The following is a 24,908-nucleotide window of genomic DNA, read 5'->3' on the forward strand; positions in this document are numbered from 1 at the left end:
TATTTTTTTTAGAAAAGCAAAATTCTTTATTACTATGGCCTATAGCAATTAAAGCTTGAAATTAGAATTAAGTATTACGCATTGCGATGCAGACGACCATATAGATATATTAACATTTTGGCAAGGTTTTTCTTTTCAGGCACAAAGTTGTCATTAGGAAATATAATACTCATTTTTTGCTTGATTAATCATAGCAAAAGCATAACAAGGTATATACTGTGTGTTAGAGCATGCAACGTTTTGTAAAATTATGAATCATGGGCAAGCTGGGGTATGAATCCACAACATTCTGTAAGAAACTCAGAGTAAGTATGAAATTTGTTCTTTGAAGTTCTTTGACTAAAGAGAATTTATGCACTCCAAACATAAAGAAACACATCTCGAAAACACAACTCACAATCTAAAATAATTTGAGTTCTCTTCCCAGCTTTCCAAATCTACTATGGATTTACTTATATGTAACCTTGGAAGATATTCTGATAATTATATGTAATAAATAATACGTAGTACATAATATAAATATAATAATAGCTACTATTTTCTAAGGGCTTTCTTTGTGTCAGACATCATACAAATGTTCTCCATGGTTACTGATTCAATCCTTACAAGACCTTTGCAAAGTAGGTAATATTTTATTATTAGCTATTATTATAATCATTATTGAGTTAAACTTACATTCAGTGAGATACACATATTCTATCTATATAATTTCATAAATTTCTGCAAATGTATACATTTGTGTATCTGATATCTAATCAAGACAGAGAACAGTCCCATTACCTAGAAGTAGACACTATTTATAGCTCTAATTTCCTAATACATAACAATGGACTAAGAAAGGTTAAATAATTTGCCCAAAGGTACACCAGTAATAAATAGCACAGCTAATTGTCAAACTCACAATCCTCATCATGCTATATTAGGATTCCCAAGGATTAGCTTCCACATCTATTGGCTTTCTTTTGATTTTTATATGTATAAAAGTAGAGTTTGGAACAGATTGAAAGGCTAAGTGGAACTAGCTGGCATCTAACAGTGTTTTTCATATTTGCTAATTATTAGACTATCTTAGCTTTGTAAGAATAGAGATATCCTCTCCATGCTTAAAATTTTAAGCTAGTAGACTGAAGTTTTGACCTATAATATGGATTATGTTTGTATGTTCTCTAGTGATTCTGATAGTCACTACATATTCATTAGAATAGGCTATGTAGTACTATGGTCACAAATTAACCACAAAATATCAGAATCTTAACACAAGATTTATTTATTCACAAATCCACTGCTTGGGTGACTCTCCAGAAAAGATGTCTTCTTTGCAGTAACAATTCAAGATGCTCTATCTTTGTGCCATTGAAATGTTTATGTCCTTGCAGCAGGTGGAGAGAAGAGTTAGCTGAAGGATGGTGCACTGGCTCTTAAATCTTAGCCAAATCCATTGGTCAGAATTCATCCCATGGGCCTGCCTCTTCAAAGGGGCTGAGAAATATGGAGAACAGAGGTATTTGGAGAAGAGTGCCACAGTCAGGTTTTAAGAATCATTGAATCATTTACCTCTAAGTTTCTTTCCTTCTCGGATGTTTGTGGATCACCTGTGATACAGATAGATTTACATTTTCTGGTTTTGTAGAAAGTAATACCACTCTGACATCTCCAAATCACCAAGAAATGCTTTTCTTTGTTTTCTCTTTGACTAGCATGATGTAATATTTCCATGAAAAGCATTAAACTATTATATTGATGAGGATCTGATGGTCCTGCTACCCCTTCTGTTGGTTGTTCTTTAATTCCCTTGAGTTAACATACTGCAAGTTAGCCCTAGCCAGAATGCTTTGCATTTCCACCGAATTTACTGTCAATTTGATGCCACCATAACACCTACTGGTACATTAGAAGGCAAATGTTTTAAGCTTCTAGCCTCTAGTGGTTATGAGTTGACTATGGAGTCAGATTGCTTGGTCTTACATCCAAGCTTCGTCATTTACTGGGTATGTGAGTTTGGTAAGTGACTTAACCTCACTAAACTAATCTCCTCTTGAGCAAAATGGGAGTAATTATATCTTCTACCTCATGGGACTGTCATAAGTATTAAAAATGATAATCTACATTAAGTGCTTACCACAGGGTCTTACATATGGAGAGCAACCAATAAACTTCGTCTGCTTTTTACAAAGGGATGTCTTTAAGTCTGCTGACCTGCCAATAACTAATAAAAAGAAGCTCCTCTGCCTCACCTCTCCCAGAGTAATGTATTTCACCAGTATATGCTGAGAGAGAAGGCTTTTTCTATGCCTTCAAATCAATCAATTTCAATTCATTTCCCCACCTTCTTGTAAAGCCAGTTTTGACCGTATCTTTCAACTCTAAATGATGATTTTATGAAAGTCAAAATGAAATTAGCAAAATGGTATTTTTCTGTCAATGAAAGCATAGAAGCTTTAAAAGACTGGTGAACAATAACTCACATCTCTCCTACTCTATACTACATGAAGCTGTGTGTTATCTAACAACAGAAGTATGTTAAATCATGAAACGTAAACTTTCTTCCCCCAGAGTGGCAAGTGAGCTATTTTCAACTTTCTGTTGTGACACCATTTTTTTAGGTTGTGTCAGCACACCTATTATTAATTTACCTCTTCACAAGCTGTGTGCATCTTCTCCAAGAACGTTTATTGAGATCTCTTTTCCAACACTGTCTAGGCATTTCTCAGGATGTCTTGCATGGAATACTAGTCTGGAATAATTATTTAAGGTATATTGCCCTTGAAAAGATACTTTCTTGCTCAAATATGAATATACTTCAGGCTCTACCTATCTTAGACACTGACAACATATATTGGCACCTCACTATACATTAGCACATCCAGAATATGTTTTTAGACATCCTAAAGTAATGTCTGTTTAACTCCGTTCTACTGATTACCTACAAAACTAATTTGGCCATGAAAAACTTATTTTCACACAAAAAAAGTGTGTTCCAAAGAATGATATATTTGGCAAATCGTGTGCAGAATTGATGAGAGAGCTTAAGCTATGGAAGTCTCCTTGCTTCTTAGGTTTAGAAAGATAATAACAAAGAAACAATGTCTTGGTCTGATCTGATTGTATAAAGCCAATGGCCACCATAAGCACAAAACTCTAATTTGTTTGACAGGACTGGAACTGAGGAGAGCAAAGTGAAGCACTTGTAGGAGTTGCACTATTTAAGGAGGCAGCAAAAAGCTCAGTAAACAAGATAAATCATATTTTAATGCAATATTTTAAGATAAGGAAAATAAAACTATTTTAAAAATAAAAATGCCAAATGCCATGATGAACAAAACAGCAAATTTTAAATAAAGGCAAGATGAGTATTGCTGATTTTTTTTTTTGCTCCCATATGGTTCTGAACAATACTGTTACTCTTCCCTTATTTTAAAATCTTGATATTTTGTTCATCATGAATTTTTGCATTAGGTTTTGATATGTTAAAATAAAATGGTGCATTGAAATATCACTTGCCTTGATTTCTGAGTGTTTTGGGGCCCCTTCAATGTTACGACTGAGCGAGCACCTCATCACCTCCCTCCAGTTCCAGATTTGCTACTTGATCCCTGTTCAAATGTAACTGGGGATGGAAGAGCAAACTCATTTTATCTAGGGCTGAGTTCTGCACAAAGTCAGCATAGTATTGGGAGGAAATGGCACAACCATGTTCATAGCAGCCCTATTCACAATAGTTAAAAGGTGGGAGCAACCCAAATGTCTATCCACAGATGAATGAATATACACAACATGGTGTGTACACACAATGGCATATTGTTCAGCCTTAAAAAGGAAGGAAATTGTGACACGTGCTACAACATGGATGAACCTTGAAGACATTATGCAAAATGAAATAAGCTAGTCACTAAAAAGACAAATACTGTATGATTTCATTTATATGAAGTATCAAGTATAATGAAACTCATAGAAATGACAAATATGCATGGTAGTTGCCAGGGACTGGAAGAAAGGGAAAGAGGGACTTGTTGTTTAAAGGGTATAGAGTTTCAGTTTTCACAACGATATGAACATACTAAATACTACTGATATATACACTTCAAAGTGGTTAAGATGGTAAATGTTCTGTTACGTGTATTTTATCACCATTAATTTTTTAAATTAAAATTTGAGAAAAAGGAGAAATGGCAAGAGTCAAGGACAGAGATGCACATCATCAAAAGCAGAATTGGAGAAGGGGGCCAAAGAAGCAGAAGGCCAGGAAAGGGAGGGGAGAAAACACAGGTTGGAGGAGTAAACTGGGTGAACTCTGGTCTCCAGGCTTCTACCTGTCCTTGGAACAGGCTGCATTGAAAAGGAGGCTGAAATATGTTCACTCAACTTCAGGTGTCTTTTCTGGCTCTTCTTCTTCTCCTTCGGAGACTTTCTGGGGGAAAGATCTTTAAATGTAAGATATATTTTGGTTAGAAATCCTGTCTGTTAATGTACAGCTTCACAGTGCTGACGGGCTGCCCACGACCTGCAGCACATTTTGGATGCTTTTATAGAAAAGCTAAGATTATTTTTCTAATAACTCTTTCATCTGCAGCATCTAGTTTTTACATTAGGAAAACTAAAATAGCTTGTGGAATTGCTTTTTGTCCTTCTACAATAACAGTTGCTGCAGCAAGCCCATCACTTTGGGACATATGTAGAATATGATGTGGTTACAATGAGAAAACTCTCTCTTCTCTCCACACCCTTTTTGCAGAAGGACACTTTGTGACATCTCCTTCATGTTTCTGGGTCACAGAATATCTTGTGTGAGTGGAACAGAGATAATATATGTCAACATATGCTGAAATAATAAATATGATCTCTTTAAGGGCAGATAGCATCCATGAATAATTTTAACAACTCACAAAGATACTTGGCCATAATTAGTTCTAGGGAAGATTTTTTTTAATGTTTTCTTTCACTGGGACACACTGGATACTGTTTTCTTGGTGGTGGGAGAGAAGTGGATAGTGAATATCAATCAGGATAGGCTGGATTAAGCAGTGATAATAAACATCCTGCAAATCCTAGTGACTGAAAAAATTGAGTGTTATTGCTCTCATGTTACACGTCTGCTGCACAGCTATAGCAGTGTGTTCTGTCATCTTCACTCTGGGACTCATGCTAATAGAGTGCCTGTCCTCTGGTTGTCATGACCAAGATTACAAAGACGTGTGATGGACCAGGCTGCTTCTGCTCAGAAGTGACACACCACTTGGCCCACATTTCATTGGCAAATGAAATGGCCCCTTGAGTTCAACAAGGTACATCTGTATAATCTTTCTTCAGGGAGGTTCTGTGAAACAATAATAAAAATGAACTGGAATAGTTAGCAAAGAGGACTCTAATGTACAGGTGGTTGAAGAAGGGAAAGAGAGCTACTATTGCCACAATTTTCCAGGAACATTGTATACTGTTCTTGGTCAGTTGTCACTCAGTCTTGACCACAACCCTATAAAATTCATTATTCTTCTTTCTGTTTTTCTTAGGGATGAACAAGGTAAGTTCAAGCTGATGCAGTGTTATCAGTCAGGGTTCTCTAGAGGGACAGAACTAGTAGGACAGATGAATAAATCAAGGGGAGTTTATTAGGAGAATTGACTCACATGATTAGAAGGTGAAGTTCCACAATAGGCCATCTGCAAGCGGAGGAGCCAAGAAGCCAGTCTGAGTTCCAAAACCTCAAAAGTAGGGAAGCCGATAGTGCAGCCTTCAGTCTGTGGCTGAAGGCCCGAGAGCCCGTGGCAAATCACTGCTGTAAGCCCAAGAGTCCAAAAGCTGAACAACTTGGAATCTGATGTTTGAGGGCAGGAAGCATTCAACATGGGAGAAAGATGGAGGCCAGAAGACTCAACCAGTCTGCTCTTTCCATGCCTGCTTTTATGCTGGCAGCTGATTAGATGGTGCCCACCCAGACTTAGGCTGGGTCCGCTTCTCCCAGTCCACTGACTCAAATGTTAATCTCCTTTGGCAACACCCTCACAGACACACCCCAGGAACAATACTTTGTGTTCTTCAATCCAATGAAGTTCACACTCAATATTAACCATCACCCTCAGTAACGTGCCTAAGGTCATAGAGTTATTATGGTAAAGCTGGTATTTAAATTAATGCTCAACTAACTCAAAGGTCATGTTCTTCCCAAGACAACATGGTGACTCTTACAATCACATGAGGACAAAGTGAGGCTTAAATCACCTATTATGCAACCCATTTTTTCAATGGTGATACCCAGTATGGACGTCCATGTTAATTGATTAGGTAGATAACAAGCACAGCATGTAAAGATTGATAGAACAGTTATGTTCTTCTGAAGCAGAATGGGCTGGAAAGGCTAGGTTGTTTACCCCGCCTCACGCATTTTCCACATTAAAGAGGACATGAGTCTCACTGACCGTCATATATAGGTTATAAAACTCCTTCAATAAAAACTTTTTTTTAAATCACTATTTCTGGAGCATCCCAGATAGGACGAAAGCATGTATTTCTAGAAATGGCTGGGAGTGAAGAATTAATAAAAATAAGTTCATGAATAATACAAGAAAAGAGTTTACCAAGGCAATGCATACATATCAAAGGCAAAAGCTGGCTAAGAAACCCAGTGTTGCAATACAAGCAGGTTTAATTTTTCTAGAAGATATATAAACAGTTTTAAAACTCTCACTCAGAGAACCCACCACCCGCCTCAGCCCCATTGTTTTACCCTATCTTCCAAATATTATTTGAAATAGTAAGGCATTATTTGGCACATAAGCTTATCATGCTGTTAATGAGAAGAGTGAATTAAAAATGGAAAGAAACTAACTGTTCAAAAAATGGGCAAATGTGTAAGGAAAGTCTGACTCATCTGTTTGAAGAAAGGCTACCCCACTGTTAAAAGACTCGTTTGTGAATAGTTCAAGATAATGTGTGAGTATGGTTTGGCTTTCGTGTTCAATTAAATAATTAGAATATGAAATGGAATATATTATAAGGTCTCCACTCTGTAGGACAAATGAACAGAAAAATCAAACAATGTATTTGTTTATGTAGAAAAAGATAAGGAAATAGAAATGAATATGAAATCCACCATATGTAGCATTGGTGGTTATAGTCTGTATAACTATAGATGATTATTACATTCATTATTTATTTATGTATGTAGTAGATATTTATGGAAAGGCTATGACACGGCAGATGCAGTTCTAAGTGTGGCAGTGAATAAAACCAAGCAAACCACTTTCTTGTGCTGCTTATAATATGATGGGGAAGGACCTATGAGAAACAAATAAACATTTTACTTGGTTTAAACTCCTTTGGAGAAAACTAAATAGGATAAGGGAATACAGTGCCATGGAGGAGGAGTTATTTTGTACATGTTGGTCAAGGAAGGCTTCTCTGAAAAGAGGATATTTGAGTAGAGGCCTGAAGGAATTGGGGGAGCTGGCAAGGCAGGTTAGTGGGGACAAGCATTCAGGCAGAGAGGAACCAGATGCAAAGGCCCTGGGTGTTTGCATGCTTCAAGGAACAACAGAAGCAAATGTGGCTTGAATGAAAGGAGGAAGGGGAAGGTAGTAGTAGAAGGGGTCAGGGGAGTGGTGGTTGGTGGTGGCACAATCATATGAGACTTGAACACAATTTCCAGGACTCTGGCTTTTTTACTGAAAGAGATACAAACTACTGGAGGATTCTGAGCCAAGGTGTGGCATGGTCTGTCTTACAAAGGCCATTCTGGCTGCTGGGGGAAAGAGACTGGGAACAGGATAAGCAAATCAGAAACAAGTGAGAAATATCAGTAGCTTAGACTTGGGGAAAAAACAGCAAAATAAAAAGAGATGTTTGGATTTTTAATAGTTCACAGATGAATCTGAAAGGATTTGCTTATAAATTAGAGAGGCCGTATGAAAAGAAAACTCAATCACGATTCCCAAGTTTGTGCACTGAGAAACTGATGATGAAGTTGCCATTTACTAAGAGAAGAATGCAGAAGAAACTGATTTAGGGGTGGGATGGGAAGAAATCCAGAGTTTGGTTTGGAATGGATTAATTGTGAGATATTTAGTCAAATAAGCAGATAAACATATGAGTTCCACATTCAGAGGGCTGAATGAAATAACGTAAGGATTAAACGTAGTTGATAAAAGGTCCAAGAGTCAGTCCTGGGCATGTCACTATTTTGAGCTGGCAGGACGAGGAGGAACCAGAAAAGGAAAATGAAAAGTGATGGCCATTGAGGTAGGAAGAAAACTGAGTGTTGTCCCCTAAGCCAAGTATATAAAGATGAAGGGAGTTTATGTCAATTGTTGCTGATACAATAATATCTGCAATGAGAACTAAATAGTGACCACTGTAGTTGGTAACACAGGTAACGGGGAGACTAGTTTCAGTGGAGAGATCAGACTGAAAGGCTAATTGGAATTGGTACAAGAGAGAATAGAAAGGGGAGAAGTGAAGACATCAAGGAATTTTGCTGAAAAGGGAAACAGAGATATTGGTCAATAGTTTAAAGAAGTTATGGAATAAAGAGAGAGCTTTTGATAAGATAGGAGGTAGGAAATATTGCAATTTCTTTTGAAACAGGGTCTTGCTGTGTCACCCAGGCTGGAGTGCAGTGATGCCATCATGTCTCACCGTGTACTTGGGATAGGCATGAGCCACCACACCCACCTACAACGTCCTTGAATAATAATGGGAATAATAAGTAAGTAGGGGAAACTTGATAATGCAGGAAAGAGAGAAGATAGCAAAAGAGATGTCCTTGGTTAGATGAGAGAGGGCCCAGGGCACATTGCAGAAGTGGGCCTTTGAAGCAATGTGGGTTCATTCATCCTAAGAGAGGAAAAGACACAGCTTGTGGACATGAATGCAGAAACTTTGCTGTATTTGGTGATAGATGCAGGTGGAACTTTTGGTATAGCTTCTATTTTCTCAGTGAATTAAGAGGAATTATGTTCTCTTCCCAAGTTGCATAGAAATAAATCACAGAGCCCTCTGGATTCCAGATTCCAAAGTCTGTTCTTTCCATGACAGCACAATGGTCTAGCCTGGCCTCTGTCAGGGTAAAAACTTAAAATTCATCTAAATTGTAGAAATCCACATTAAGTGTTAATATTCTTAAGAGAGGGCTCACCCTCCATTTAGCAAATCTTATATTGGAACTACTCTATTCGCCAGAGGCATCATTGAACTTTTCCACATAGAACTTTTCCACAATAGAAATCCGTTTGCTGATTTTTTTGTTTCCAAAGCCCAAAGTTAATAATAATAGCAATATCCATATCAAGATTACAAAATCATTATTAGCAGTACAATTTTACAAATACGTAAATTAAAGTTCAGCCAGATTAAGGAACTTGGTCATCTTTGTACCCTCCACTCCTAGCATGGTTCACTGAGTTTTTGGTAGATCACTTATCTTCCTCATACAGCAGCTTAAGTTATATGAATTTTTATTACCTAGCCAGTTTTCAGTTGCAACAAAGGGAAAACCCATCTAAAATGGTTTAAATTGTAATCCTGCTGTTTCAAGTTCAAGACAGGTTAATTCAATGACTCAACACCATCCCAAAGGGCTGTTTCATCAGCTTCACATTTTGCCACCCTAAAATCGTAGCTTGTCCAAATAAGGCAGCCTGGCAGATGCCACTGACACTCTTTGGAGGCTGAATCAAGGGGACATTTCTGTTTTGTGTCTCTTTAAAATCAAGGAAAACCTTCCCAGAATCTCTCCCTGATCCCAACTGTAGATTCAGCTAGATTTTGCATCTATATCCTTCTCCTCCTTTTTGTCTCTCTCTTCTCCTCCTTCTCTCTCTCTCTCTCACTCTCTCTGAGATTCACTTTTTCCTGAGTACCCTAGTAGCTAATGCTAATTAGGTAAAGCTTGATTCTCATACAACAGCTTAAATTATCCCGTAAAAAGCTATATTTAAAAAATTATAGTCCTGAGTATAGTCCAGGATGATGTTCCTATACTACAGGATTTGTCTGGGGTCACCACTTGTTAAGGACTTTATTGATCTGGGTTGAAAATTAATTGTTTTATCAAGTCATTAAGAAATATATTCTATAATGTTATGAATTTACTTATGAAACTTTAAATCAGCTTTGCAGAAGTTAAGGAATCCATCACCAGCCCTATAATTTACCTAATGATAATTCCACATCAATAGGACAAAGCATGACCTGTTAGAAGTCAAAGTCATGTCTCTCTTTTAAAAAAACATGAAATAAAAAATCTACTGAATGGGAACCATACCAGGTATTGTATTCATAAACCAAAGGTCTTAAAATAGCCTTCAGGCTCTACCTGATGGGAAACCCGCCTGTTCTGCTACTTCTCTGACCTCACCTGCTACAACTGTGCTCACTCACATCTGGCTTCAGCAGCTCTGCTCTTGTTGGTGTTGCTTTCACAAGGGACATCATACACTCATGCTTCATGTCTTTGGCAATCACTGCTCCTTTGTCTGGGATTAGTATCACTTTATTTTGATGCCTTTCTTGACCCACCATTTATGAAATAGCTACCCTGCCTCCTAACCTTTAAGACTTCCTTTTCCACTTCCTGGGTTATTTTTCCCCACAGCACTTAATAGCACCAGGCACATTATATATTTATTTGTAAATCTGTATTTGTCTTTTTCCCTCTACCAGACAGTAAGCTCCAAGAGACCACAGTATTTTTTTTTCTATTTTTTTCCTTGCAATAGTCCAATTACTCAGAACAATGGCTAGCATGTAGTAGGCAATCAATGCTTCCAGAATAAACAAACATTGTAATTCCTGCATTCAAGAGGCTTCCAACTTATTGGAAAAGTAATGCAAACCCAACAACCAACAACACAACCAACCCACACAATAGCCATCTGACCACCCACCAAATGGGTTTCATGGTACTCAGCATGAGACTTGACAACAACATCCAACAGAGTCAGAAAGCCGATCCACTCACTAGGCCTGATGAGTTTAGAAAGGCTTTTTTTTTTTTTTTTTTGACAGAGTTTTGCTCTGTCGTCCAGGCTGGAGTGCAGCAGTGAGATCTTGGCTTGGCTTCACTGCAACCTCCGCCTCCTGTATTTAAGCGATTTTCCTGCCTCAGCCTCTCAAGTAGCTAGGATACAGGCACACACCACCACACCCAGCTAATTTTTGTACTTTTAGTAGAGATGGATTTTCACCATGTTGGTCAGGCTGGTCTCGAACTCCCAACCTCAGGTGATCCACCCACCTTGGCCTCCCAAAGTGCTGGGAGTACAGGCCTGAGCCACTGTGCTTGTATAGAGAATAGTGGTAAATTATCTACTCCCCTATTTCTTAATCAGTGAGATAGACTTAATACTATCTCAGTTGATGGTTTTGAGAGATTAAATAATCTCTGGAAAACACTTTACACTGCGGCAGACATTTAACGTGCTCATTTGACCCTTGAACAACATAGGGTTTGAACTGTGAGAATCCAGTTAGACATGGATTTTCTTCTGTCTCTACCACCTCTGAGACAGCGAGATCATCTCCTCATAATCCTCCTCCTCCTCCTCCTCCTCAGCCTACTCAATGTGAACATAATGAGTATGAAGATCTTCATGATCATTCACTTCCACTTAATGAATAGTAAGTATATTTTATCTTCCTTCTGATTTTCTTAATAATATTTTATTTTCTCTAGCTTGCTTTATTCTCTAGCTTGCTTTATTTCTCTAGCTTGCTATATTGCTATATGTATATAATATATATAACATACAAAATATTTGTTAATTGACTGTTTATGTTATTGGTAAGGCTTCCAGTCAATAGTAGGCTATTAGCAGTTACATTTTGGGAAAGTCAAAAGTTATACATGGATTTTCAACTGTGTGGGGCTCGGCGCCCCAACCGGTTGTGTTGTTCAAGGGTCTACTGTAAATGTACAATTTTATTATATATAAAAAAGGGCGAGATTTGATAAAAGCACAGATGAGCTCTGCCTGGGGAATTCAGGAAAACTAAGATAAGCCTGAAACCCAGGTGCTCTGTGGAAACTTATTGATAATTGACAAAAGAGTGGGGGTTGTGAATGTTTTCGTTCCCTAAAACTTTTACCTATAGAGAGGCACACCATTGTTCTCCTTTGTCTCTGATCATCAGTCCATATTAAAATTGAAGAGATTGGTGTCGGAACGAAATCAGTACCTGGGTGCTAAAACACTGACAAGCCGGAGGTGCCTGATGAAATACTTGTTGACTTATTTCCTACTACAGTATCTCTCTTGTTTCACAGGCTATTGAGCAAAACCAGGGAAGTTCAAATATATAATTCAACTCAAATATATTATATAATTAAGTATAACAGTTTTGTCATCCTATTTCATATAATTTCCAAAATACCAACATGTCTATATAATTTTAATTTCTTTTGCTTTCAAATTAGAGAATATGATGCCTTCTTCTGCCTAATTGTACATACATAATATGTAAATTATTAGACTATAATCTGCGCAGAGTAGGTGCACAGAGAACATTAGGGTTCAAAACTATAAACTGACATGGCAATTTGTTTTTGCAAATAATATACAACTTGTGTCAAAGGAGGAAAAAATACACACAGTATTTCACTAAATAACAATTATCTAGGAAATGTTGAGTTGTTATTATTCTGTATTAGTTCTACTTGCATTCATGTTAAATGAATAAAGCTGAATTAAAAGGTGACATTTGGGCTATTTCCTAAAAAATGTGATTTCTCAGTCTTTAAATACATTTCCTTGGCTCGTGTTTTCATCTAGGCAACACTGCTACTTTAATGTTATTTAAAATTAAATTTGTTCTTTGGTTCGTTACAATGCTTAGCAAGTTAATAAGTTTATAAATCATAATTAACTACAACTTTCTGTTCTGTTGCCCTTCTGAATTGCTTTCTTTTTGATTTTTTTTTGTTTTTTTTCTTTTCCCTATGTAATTTGCTGCATGCATACTTTATTTTAAAATGGGTAGACTTCATTTTTATGGTGTGATGGGCTTGGCTTAACTGGAAATGTGTAACCATGTCATGAGTGAAACACATGTGAGTGTGTGAATGCACATGTTTGCACATGTGTGAACATAAATGTGTACATAAATGCTTAACTGACTTCCAGGGAGCATCATTTTTTTGTACAGGTGCTCCCCCACTTGCTGGGTGCAATTTCTGAAACATGTTGATTCCAGTATTCCATCAGGGACTCCTTATTTCTGTACAATAAAGGGAAGTCAAATAAAGTATAATGAATTTTCAAACACTTCAGAAAAGCTTTAAAATGTTCAAAGAGAGAGTCAAAAAGCCTCACTCATTAGGATTCTACTTGGGGAATGTGGGTGAGGTTCATTAGAGTGAGGAACCACAGGGGGCAGAAAGGATTCCTGCAAATGCCTTTTTCTTCATTGTATCATATCACAGATCTCCCCTAGTGGCTTGTTTAGAATGAACTGTGATTTTAGCAACACAGGGTGCAGAGGTAAGTGGTAATAATTAAGGGAGCACAGGCCTAACTGTGAAATCCTTTCCCACCCCTCTGGCCAACTGCACCCTCACAAGCATTCTTGATCACCTGCATGTCAATGTACACACGTGCTTATCCATGTTGTTCTTAAACTTAAGGCACTTATATTTTCCTCCTAAACCTCTACCTTTTTCTCACCTAGTTGTTACAGGTTTCTTTGTTGTCTTCTTTTCACTGTCATGCAAATATTGTAAGCTTTATACCAATGCCAAAAAATGTTAACAGTTTTATATGTTGTCCAATACATGTAGTTGATTTCAGGCTGTCTTTGCTATTCTCTTATATTTTTCACAAGCACTGTTTTCCCCTCTGTAAGATGTGAGGATAGATGCCCCTCCTTCCCTCCAGCCTTTTCTCTAGTTGCTAAGTCTCACATTCAGTTCTTGGTTGATTGAGCAGCCTCGTCTGGGGCATTTCCACAGCATGAGGTCATCCTCTGTAGTGATCTCTTAATTGATGCCACTACAAATCTACAGCCTCCAGCATTCCCTTCGCCCCTGCAGAGCTGAAGGTCACACATCTCCCACCTCTGGATGGCCAGGCCAGGTCAGTACCCAGAACAGCTCCTCGTGTGCCTACATTCACAGATAAAGACCTTTAAAATAAAATGTACGATGCTGACCCTTTTTGGCCCTGAAAGAACTCCACTAGATTTTACCTTCTCCCTATGATCTCTGGTCTGGTAGAGTCGGTTTTCACCCTAATAACTCCACACGTAGATACTCATCTTCGAAACCCTTATAACCGAGAATTCACTCGAATACTCCAACTTTCCCACTCCACACTTTCCTTGTGACATAGAACCCCTTCTTGTCTGCATATTATAAAATGCGCCTCCAGCTGAATCCCTGATGATACCAATTATAAAACTGGCTCAAAATATTTTTTGTGCAAAGTGGAAGCAATTCAACATTGTAGACCCAGGGAAATATCAGATAAATGGTGTTATAGATGAGCAGGCAATAACACAAACCCAACACTTACTTGCCTAGAAAATTATATCTTCTGAAGTGGTCTATTATGCTAACACTGAGGTAGAGAGTACCTGCATTCTGATGTTAGCTCTCTCTCGAATCTTAAATGAATAATTTTAGATACATCTCTCTTCATTGAAATTTAATTTTCACATTTTTAGAAGAAGGAAACTTTTTTTGAAAAAAGAATTTCCTAGCTCTTATATGATATGGAGGACCTGCCATCTTCCATTGCCAAGGCATGGTGCAGAATAGAGAAGAATTCATCACTATTTGTATAACCCACCACATCACATCTCAAGGTTGATGTGACAGTTGGAGATAATGAAGTATAAAGTGCTTACAAACATAATAGATGTTCAATAGATTTTAGTTTTATCACACACGAGCATATAATCTATTTGTATTAATATAGTAAAGCACATCATAAATTAAATGCCTACATAAAGTCATAATAGAATACATTAAATATCTATTTTTTACTATATTGATTTTTAAATAACATTAAACTTTTTCTTCCCTCCAGAGACAGGATGGAGGAGGTAACTTCTTTGAGGCCTGTATTAGGTAGGTTACATTATGTTCTGCTAAGAAAATGCCCCCAAATCTCAATAGTTTGTGATGGCCAAGGATTATTGTCATCCAGTTTACATGACTCTCATGTGTTGGATGTGGCCTGTATCATGCTATTTTTATGCTAGAACTCAAGCTGAGGGAGAAGTTTCTGTTGGGAATATTGTCATGCTTATGCCTGAGGGTCCATGTACCTTGGGACTACACGATGATGAAGTTTCTGCTGAAACGCGCTTATGTCCTTTCAGCTCGTATTTCATTCACCATGCAAGTCACTTGGTTAAACAATGTGCTACATTTCTTGCTGAGAATTCATTATTTATATATATATATTTATGGGATACATCCAAATGTATCAAGAAATGTATTATATTTATTTATAACAAAATTAATGAAGCATCTGTCAATAAGATTTTAACTTACTGTTACCTGAAACTTGAAAAAAAAACTCTTAAAACCTGATTTATAAATTTATCAAGATGCTAAAATTAGACTTTTTTTCAGAATGGGAGAGGAAAAAAATGAACAATTTTCTACTTTTTTTTCCTAGCACAAAGCACAATTTACTAAAGACATCAATATAAATTTGACATTGCAGTGACCTACAAAATAAAAGCAGTCAGGATCCAGCCTAGACAACCTACCAGGAAAAATTGTGTGTGTGTGTGCATGTGTGTGTGTGTGCGTATGTATGTGTTCATTCTATGAAATTGACTATGATAGCTTCAAGGAAACACACAGAGGTGAGACAAATAGAGATTACCAGAGAATAAAAACATACAGTACAAAGAATGTTAATTGGAGTATTATTTAAAACACCATCTTATAAAATCTCAATGAATCCTAATGAATCAGAGGATTTATTTGAGCCTAATAATGGCTAAGTACTTCTTAGAATAAAATTGAGGGAGATTAGAATACAAAAAAAATTAAAGGGTCCATCTTGAGCTTAAAAGTCAGGAAATAAAGAAGCATTGCATGTCAGGTCAGTGGAGAACTTGAAAATTTGTTCTGATTTCACCAACATATTTAACTCTCTCCAAAGCTGAGTCTTTGTTTCATAGTCAAGTCATTAGATTCCACCTTTGGCAATATTTTCTCTGCTCCCAGCTCTGCATTCTGTTATTTATTTCCCTTTCTGCCACAGAGAAATGGGGACTTAATAAAAGCATATTTTATTTCCAATCTGCTATTTCATGGTTCTTGCCCTGATAATCATTACTTTTCTTTATTGCAAAACAATTTCTTTCTTAAAAGACATGCATCTGGAATGTCCATATTTATGTGCTGGCTATTCCCTAAACGATAGCAAATGTCCCTTTATCTTTACCAGCTCTTCTGTGTGGGCTGGGGACCAGGGTGGATTGAATGATTGATGGGCTTTATTGGTGAGGGAGGCCCCTAGTTTGACTCCCTTAGGCCAGAACTGAACAGCATAAGCAAAGTGGAGGGTTGATAAATTACTCAAATATTTTTGCCCAAGTTACCCTTGAAGCTTCACAACTCTAAACAGATCTGAGGACAGAGGAAATATACTGATACGATTCCACAGAACCCAAATCAAGTTCATAGTCCCATTCCCCTCTGAAGCAGAATAAAGCCCTCCTTTGCCATCTCCTATGGAAAACGCTTGTGGTAAATATCAAGAAACTTGGGGTCAAGTCAAGATTCTGCTATAAAACCCCTGTAACATCAGTTTCCCCACGTGTAAAATGTGACTTCACTTTTTCATTTGATCACTGCCAAATTAATGATGATCATGTCAGCCAGCTTTCATGAATGAATGAATGTATAAGGGAATCGAGAACAGAAAGATTTAATAATCTGTCCTCAGGTCTATAGATAGCATGTGACTGAGCCAAAGTTCCAAACAATTTTGGGCGCCACCGTACACAATGCTGTCTCTCTAGGGATTTTGACAAGAAATGTTGCACCAAAAGGTTGGAAGTGAAAAGAGTAAGACTTCTGCCTGCCCACGTCACGAAATTTTCTTCTCTAAATTTTTGCTTTTTTATTATTCCTTGAACAATCCTTAATTCACCCTGTCTATGCACATAGTATAATAGTTTAACTTATGCTCAACTTCTTTTCCTTTTATTTGTCCTGGTGCACCCTTAGCTGGTCATCCAGTGACATCTTACCTTCATTATCACTGCTGTGTCCTTAAACTTTTCATCCAAGCAGATGGAACTTTCCATCCATGCAGATGGAACATAACAAGAGACAGCCAAAATACAAACAGAATCACATCTCAAGAATTGCCCATGGGAAGAAGACGGAAGTCACAGCAGATCATCTTGGAATTACATTTGAATCTCCTATATTTTTTATTCCTATGGACATAAACACACAAATATAGGTTAGGAACCCCACTTAAGAGAAGCCTTGAGTTTTTATATATTTTTTCACACCTCTGGCCAAACCTTCTCCTGATCACCTTACCTTGTGAATCAACCAGGAGTCTCTCTCCCTTTTTACAACATGCAATGAATCCCAAAGCAGGAACAACAACCACAGAAATTAACTGTGAACTGTGCTTCCTTTTATGTTCTGTTGGCAAGGCTAAAGTGCAAAGCTCTATACCTTGCTTAGAGTTATAACAACAAGAAGGCCTAGGAAGCCTGGATCCCTGCTTTGAAAATCAAGACTTATCTACGTCAAGTACTTTATTACATCTAGTTAAGAATACTTCCCTGGCTGGGCACAGTGGCTCATGCCTGTAATCTCAACACTTTGGGAGGCCGAGCCAGCTGGATCACTTGAGGTCAGGGGTTCATGACCAGCCTGGCCAACATAGTGAAACCCTGTCTCTTCTAACAATACAAAAATTAGTGAAGTGTGGTGGTGCGTGCCTGTAATCCCAGCTACTCAGGAGGCCTAGGCAGGGGAATGGCTTGAACCTGGGAGGTGGAGGTTGCAATAAGCTGAGATCGTGCCACTGCACTCCAGCCTGGGTGACAGAGCAAGACTCCATCTCAAACAAAGAAACAAACAAAAAAGAATACTTCCCTAATTAATGAAAGTAATTTTGGCTCCTGTGATAATATTGAATTAGCAAACTATCCAGCCCATCAAACTTACTTCTTTCACTGAGTTGCATCTTTCCATGAGTAACCTTGCTCTGCCTCACACCCAGTGCCCTTAGAATTCTAAGAGTCATCTTACCTTTACTGTATCCAGCATATAGCAAATATATTCAACAATAAGGATAAATGGTGAGGGGAGGGCGACCTCAGCACCCTCCCTATTTATCCTTATTATTTTTCAAACAGCCTCAAGGAGCCTCAAGGATCCACACACTTTAAGACCCTTACTTGACATATTGTTCTAGTCATCCTCAAGTTGCCATGTTGTCACCAGAATGGTGTCCTTAAAAATATATCTGTAGAATGATACTTTCCAAAGTCTGCAAATGGGTGGAGGGATGAAGAGAGGTAGGTTAATGAGTACAAACATAGAGTTAAATAAAAGGAATAAGTTCTAGTGTTTGATGGCACTGTAGGGTGACTCTAGTTAACAATGTTATGTTATATATTTAAAAATAGCTAGATGTGAAGATTTAAAATGTTCCCAACACCAATAAATGATAAACATTCAAGGTGATAGATCCTCTAAACTTCCTGAGTTGATCATTACACATTGTACGCATGTATCAAAATATCACATGTACCCCATACAAATGTATAATTATTATATATATCAATAAATTTGTTTTGAATATGATTATTTTCCTTGTTTTTTGCAAACTCCAAGTGGATAGTTCACCTCCCCAGCCTTATCCTTGTCATTCACCCATTGGTACCCTCCACCCCAAGACCAAGTCCCTGAAAGTAGCCTCTCAGCACAATGCTGCCTTCTACTTGCCAGCCTATGCTCTTGCTATTGCAGCAACCTGGCATAGCTTCCCTGCTTTATCTAGCGAGGAGGTCCCTACTTGTCTCCAGCTTTCAGCTCATGCCATCTCCTTTGTGAGGTGAGATATATACATAAAACATCAGATAAAATGGCACACTTGTAACCTTTCCATGTGCTCTAACATGGCACCTCTACCATCACATTGAATTTATTTGTACAAGATTTGGTTTCCTCCATTATACTGTGGTTTTCTTGGCATCATGCCTCATCTTACTTTGTATCTTTAGTGTCCAACACAGGGTCTGGTATTTAGAAAGTATCAAATAAATATTTGTGGAATAAATCAACAGAAGCACAACTCATTTTCCTCATTTCCTGTCATCTGCCTCAGAACAACCCTTTCAGATACTCTAAAAAATTATTTCCATTGTCTTAGATTCTGCAATAACTCAGACATCCTGTCTATAACACTTATTAATCATAATAACTTTGAAATAATTTATCTGTGCAAATATTCAGGGGCTCATCCATAACTAAGTGAAATACAGCCTGAAATAATCAATCATTATTTTCTAAACCAAAGACCCTGTAATTAAGGAGTCTATCAATGTGCCAACAACTTATGGGTCTAGGCATTAATTTTTGTTTGTTAAAGGACCTTAAAGATAATGTAATATGAGCCCATTGTGAAATGGATTAATAAATTGCTTGTCTCATTTCACTTGTTCATTTCTATTTAAATTCTGCAAGAAAGAAGAAAAGTTGTGCAGTTTTATTTCTTTAAAAATTTGACATGATGCACACTTTCTTACAAAATCAGAGGAATCATCACGGTATTTGTCAACTGTGTGGAAGGTGGAAGTGAACACCTGCACACTATGTCACATGATATAGATAATTTCTTTTTATCCTTTGTTGAGTTTATTCTTCAACAAATACGGACTAAATGCCCTCTTTATGGCATGCACACATTGCTATTGCTTTTTTGGAGATGATACAAACTGAAGCCTGGAGACTGGGTCTGAGTTACCCTAGGCTTCTCATTCAGTAATAGGCAGCATCAGAATCAGAACTCAGGTTTGACTCCAGGGCCCATGTCCATTCTTTCACACCTTCAGTCGTTATGCATTTGATTCTAAGGCCCTATGTGATATATTGCTCGATGCTTTTTCTTTGAAGCAGTTAAAGGCAAGTTGAAGGAAATCCCACAGAGGCCAACACTCTTATGAAAAGATCCACTTGACACATAACTAAAGCATCTGAGCTGAAACAGGACTTGGCAATCATCTGCTTGATCTCTTTCATTTAAAATATGAATTAAATCCATTTAAAGATGAATGAACAAACATTCAATGTGTATCTTCTATAGCCCATTCATTTATTTTATTTGCTCAACCAATATTCACGGAACACCTACTATACGAGACACAGTGCTAAACAGGGGTTAAAATATTAAACAAGGCCAGGCACTGTGGCTCACGCCTGTAATCCCAGGACTTTGGGAGGCCGAGATGTGCAGATCACCTCAGGTCAGGAGTTCAAGACCAGCCTGGCCAACGTGGTGAAACCTTGTCTCTACAAAAATACAAAAATTAGCCGGGCATGATGGCGGGTTCCTGTAATCCTAGCTACTCGGGAGGCTGAGGCGGGAGAATCGCCTGAACCCAGGAGGCAGAAGTTGCAGGGAGCAGAGATCACACTGTTGCACTCCAGCCTGGGTGACACAGTGAGATTCCATCTCAAAAACAAACAAACAAACATTAAACAAGACAGACTTGCTTTTAAGTGCTCATGGAACTCAAAATTTTCATCAGAGTAATGGGATGAGACAAAGTTACACGGAAACCCCCTGAGTTACTGTAAATGTAGGGCCCTTGCAAGTCCACCCTCACCCACCTTATCTGAGTGACAAGGTCCTTTAGCACATGCATGCATCTATTGTTTGTGGATGTAAGGTTAAACACCCATTGCCTCTCCTAGACTTCAAGCTCCCTGAGGTCAAGAACAACGTCTTGCTGATAAGGAAACATCAGGAACTCCTTGTGTTCTCAATATGTTGACAAAATGAATGAATAAATGAAAACATTTGCCATTCATTTTGGAGGAAAGCGAGTTTCCTTCTCAATGCTAAGTTACATGAATTGAACATTAATGACAGTATCAGCAAAAATGAGGGATTTTATGCAGAGTGACAAGGGCTTTGATATAAGGGACTCACCAGCTGAATGCAGACCAATGTGGAGAGGAACAAATAGAAGCAAATCAGCAGAACTCAGGCAACACAAGAAAAGGTAAGTTCAAAAGAAACTTCAGTGGATACAATTGTCCCTGACAGTGCTTGCTGATGGGGTTGAATAGTTTTCTGATGAATAGGGAGTTAGAAGTTTGTATCAAGAATATAATCAGGATCTCTTATGGGTTGCTTTACATAATTACACTTGAGATAATGATACAGTAAACTGTATGTAGTTCTCACACCGATAGTCTTTATCTACTCAATCAACAAATATTTTAAAATTGTTTACTGCCTGTTAAACAGTAGTATATATTAAGAGCAGTGCTTCTGAGTAATGGATTAAGTAATTTTTGACTGAATATTTTACTGTTGCTGCACATATCTGAACAAAGCAATCTCTCCAGATATTGTTGGAGATGGGCATATGTATTATGAGGACTTTAGCTGACAACTGGAGCCCAGATTGAACAAAACCAGTTAAGTCACCTTGCTTTCAGAATGTTACCTTTGGACAAACCCTGTATCTTGTGTGGGTGTGCCAGATGTTACCGTTTCTCATTTAATCTTGACATCATTTCTCCCTATGACAGCCAGATTTATCTTCCAAAATTCATTTGCATTTTAAAACCAAGGTTTTATTTCTGAACATAAAAATGAGATGTTCGCTATATAAACTTTGGAAAGTACAGAAAACTTCACAAAAAGAGAAAATTGTTGCTTATAGATTACTATATGTCCAGGTGATTTCCTATTTTTTTTAATGTAACAGACTTCTCAAAACAGATCTTAGTATCCGTGTATTAATTTAATTATTTATTTTGGTTCTATAATAACTTCCTTTTATTTATGTTTTTAAATGGACAGTGAAGATTGTATGCATTTACTGTGTACAACATATTGTTTTGAAGTTTACAGACATTGTAGAAAGACTAAATCTAGCTAATTAACATATAATTAATAAGCATTTCTACATGTTCACATCATTTTTAAAATGACTATACATAATAAAGACACTATACTTATTAAGCACTTCCTGCTTGCTGGAAACTATTCTAAGAGGCTGAAATTTGCTCATTTTTCAATCCCTAAGACAAAGCTGTGAAACAGGTTTTTCGTTTTATTATGAAATTAGCTTCATTTTACAGATGGAAGAATTAAAGCCATGAAAGTATCAATAAGTTACTCATTTGGGAGGCTGAGATGGGCGGATCACGTGGTCATGAGTTCCAGTCCCACCTAGCCAATATGGTGAAAACCCGTCTCTACTAATAATACAAAAATTAGCCAGGCATGGTGTCGTTCGCCTGTAGTCCCAGCTACTCGGGAGGCTGAGGCAGGAGAATCAATTGAACCCAGGAGGTGGAGGTTGCAGCGAGTCGAGATCGCACCGCTGCACTCCGGCCTGGTGACAGAGCGAGACTCCGTCTCAAAAATAAATTAATAAAATAAAATATAAGTTGCGCATGGTCACACAGCTCATTGAAGGTACAGCCAGACTATGAATCCAGATAACACAACTGAGAGTTTACATCTTAACCACTAGGACTCATTGCCTTCTATGTGCACTGGCCTGTGATACTGATAAACCCTAATTGTGCAAAATGTGTGCATAGTTTTTTTTAAAAGAAATCACATAGGTCTATGAATAATAAAATTCAGTAAACCTTCCCCAATCTGGCATTTTTCTCCCAGAAACAACTGTTCACAAATCTCTTGTTTTCAATTATTCTATTCACCTTTCTATTTCACCTTTCTATTTCTAAATAATATGCTAATACTTATTTTCTCTTTTTATCTTTAGATATCATCTATCAATTTTCTAGCATGAAGATGAGGTTCAGTTCTTTCATACTCACTGTCCCTTGTCAAACATTCTCTCTTTCTCTCTTCTTTCTCTTCCCTCTTCCCGAGCCCTCTCCTTTCTCTCTTTCTCTGATTTCCTAAAAATATAATATTTTGTGTAAGTCAACAGTGTTTATTATGTTTACTTTTGAATGCATATACACAGTGTTTATAACTATCACAATATATGATAAATGTACTTCCTTTCTTGAAAAATACTCTCCCCCCCCCGGAAATAATAGTTGCCTGGTAAAATTTTGAGGGAATTGTCATTTAATTTTTTGCCTCTTTATCAATGATACATCTCCTGAATCTCTGACAAAATGGCAAAATCTCCTCTCGACATGGTCTAGACCATCAGTTTCATTTTCTTTTCTGGAAGACAGCCTCACTGAAGCCTCCATCCTGCTCCAATATGGACTGGTTGCTCTCAAAGTTCTCTATACAACTGTGGTTTGAGACATCTCTTCACCTTCAGACTGGATATTCCCTTTGCCTCTCTCCTGTTAAGTGTCTGTCATCTCCTCTATGTCAAGTCTTCATCTTTCTTGACTCACTCTTTCATGCTGGTGGTATATCTCTTCCAGAGGCTTCATGAGATGGTGCATGGTACATCTAATATTTTAAGATTGCATGTCTAAAAATATCATCTTAAAACTCTCTCACACTTGGTTGCTGGTTTGCTTGGATACAGGATATTAGGTTGAAAATAATTTTACCTTAAAGTTGTGAAAGTATTTCTTCTGGTCTTAAAGATTTAGCTGCTGCTGAGTTATTATTCCAAATTCCTTCTGTGCTCCTTTTCCCCCTCTATGTAATCTTTTGGGATTATTTCTTCAGCCTCATATTATGAAATCTCAGGATGACATCTCTTGTATTCATTTCCCATTAAATATGCTGGGCACTCAATATAGCTTTAGATCGGGAATAAGTTAGTTAGTCATGAAACATTTTCTTAATAATTTCTTTAATAATTTTTCCATTTCATTTTTACTATTAATTCTTCTTAAAACATCTACACATTAAATATTAAACTGTGGAAAAGAACGTCCATTTGTGTCTTTTCTCCCCCTTTCCTCTGAGGGATCCTTAACTCTTCCAGTCCTTCTAATTTTACTTCTGATGTGGTATTTTTAATACAAGATATTTTTCCCATTTATGTATATTCCTTTTCTGTAACATTTATTTCATGAATTCATTATCTACTCTGATCTCCCTGATGATATAAATAAGGAATTCTTCACTCACAGCATTTTTCTGTTTGCTTCAAGTGCACTATTTTCCCCCTACATATGTCTATTTATCTGGTGTCTGTCATTCTTGTTACTGATGTCACTAAAGTGGTGATGTTCACTGACAGTCATTCACATCTTAAAATGAGAACCAGAGGGCTGATTAAAAGTTTCACGTACTGGGGGGAGATTAATTTATGAAAGCCATTGTATGGGTGATAAGGTAGAAATACAGCTGTTTTGTTGAGAGGATTTCAAATGTCAAAATCTATTTTTATTGTGTTGTGTTGTGTTGTACTGTATTGTATTGTATAGGATTGGATTGTATCCTATCCTATCTATCCATCTATTCACTCATCTATCCATCTATTTATTTACTTTTTTTGTATTTCTCTTGAGCTGGTCAGGTTTTCTAGTCAAAAAAATAAACTCAGCCAGATGCAGTGACTCACACCTGTAATCCCAATAGTTTGGGAGGCCGAGGCAGGTGCATCACCTGAGGTCAAGAGTTTGAGACCACCCTGGCTAACATGGTGAAACCCTGTCTCTACAAAAAATACAAAAAGTTAGCAGGGTGTGGAGGCCTGTGCCTGTAATCCCAGCTACTCTGGAGGCTGAGACACGAGAATCACTTGAACCCGGGAGGTGGAGGTTGCAGTGAGACAAGATCATGCCATTGCCC

General features: G+C 37.5%; 1 long non-coding RNA gene across 1 annotated transcript in view; it reads right to left on the bottom strand.

Annotated features, from left to right (window-relative positions):
• Positions 1–1,251: 1,251 nt before the first annotated feature.
• LOC109023651 (uncharacterized) overlaps positions 1,252–24,908 on the bottom strand; it is a 34,760-nt gene continuing 11,103 nt past the window's right edge. Inside the window, exon 4 of the long non-coding RNA XR_002003083.3 lies at positions 1,252–1,592. This is a non-coding gene — a long non-coding RNA (uncharacterized lncRNA). The remainder of the gene's footprint in view (positions 1,593–24,908) is intronic.

This window comes from Gorilla gorilla, chromosome 18 (genome assembly GCF_029281585.2).
Source record: "Gorilla gorilla gorilla isolate KB3781 chromosome 18, NHGRI_mGorGor1-v2.1_pri, whole genome shotgun sequence".
In the NCBI taxonomy this organism is placed as follows: Eukaryota; Metazoa; Chordata; class Mammalia; order Primates; family Hominidae; genus Gorilla; species Gorilla gorilla.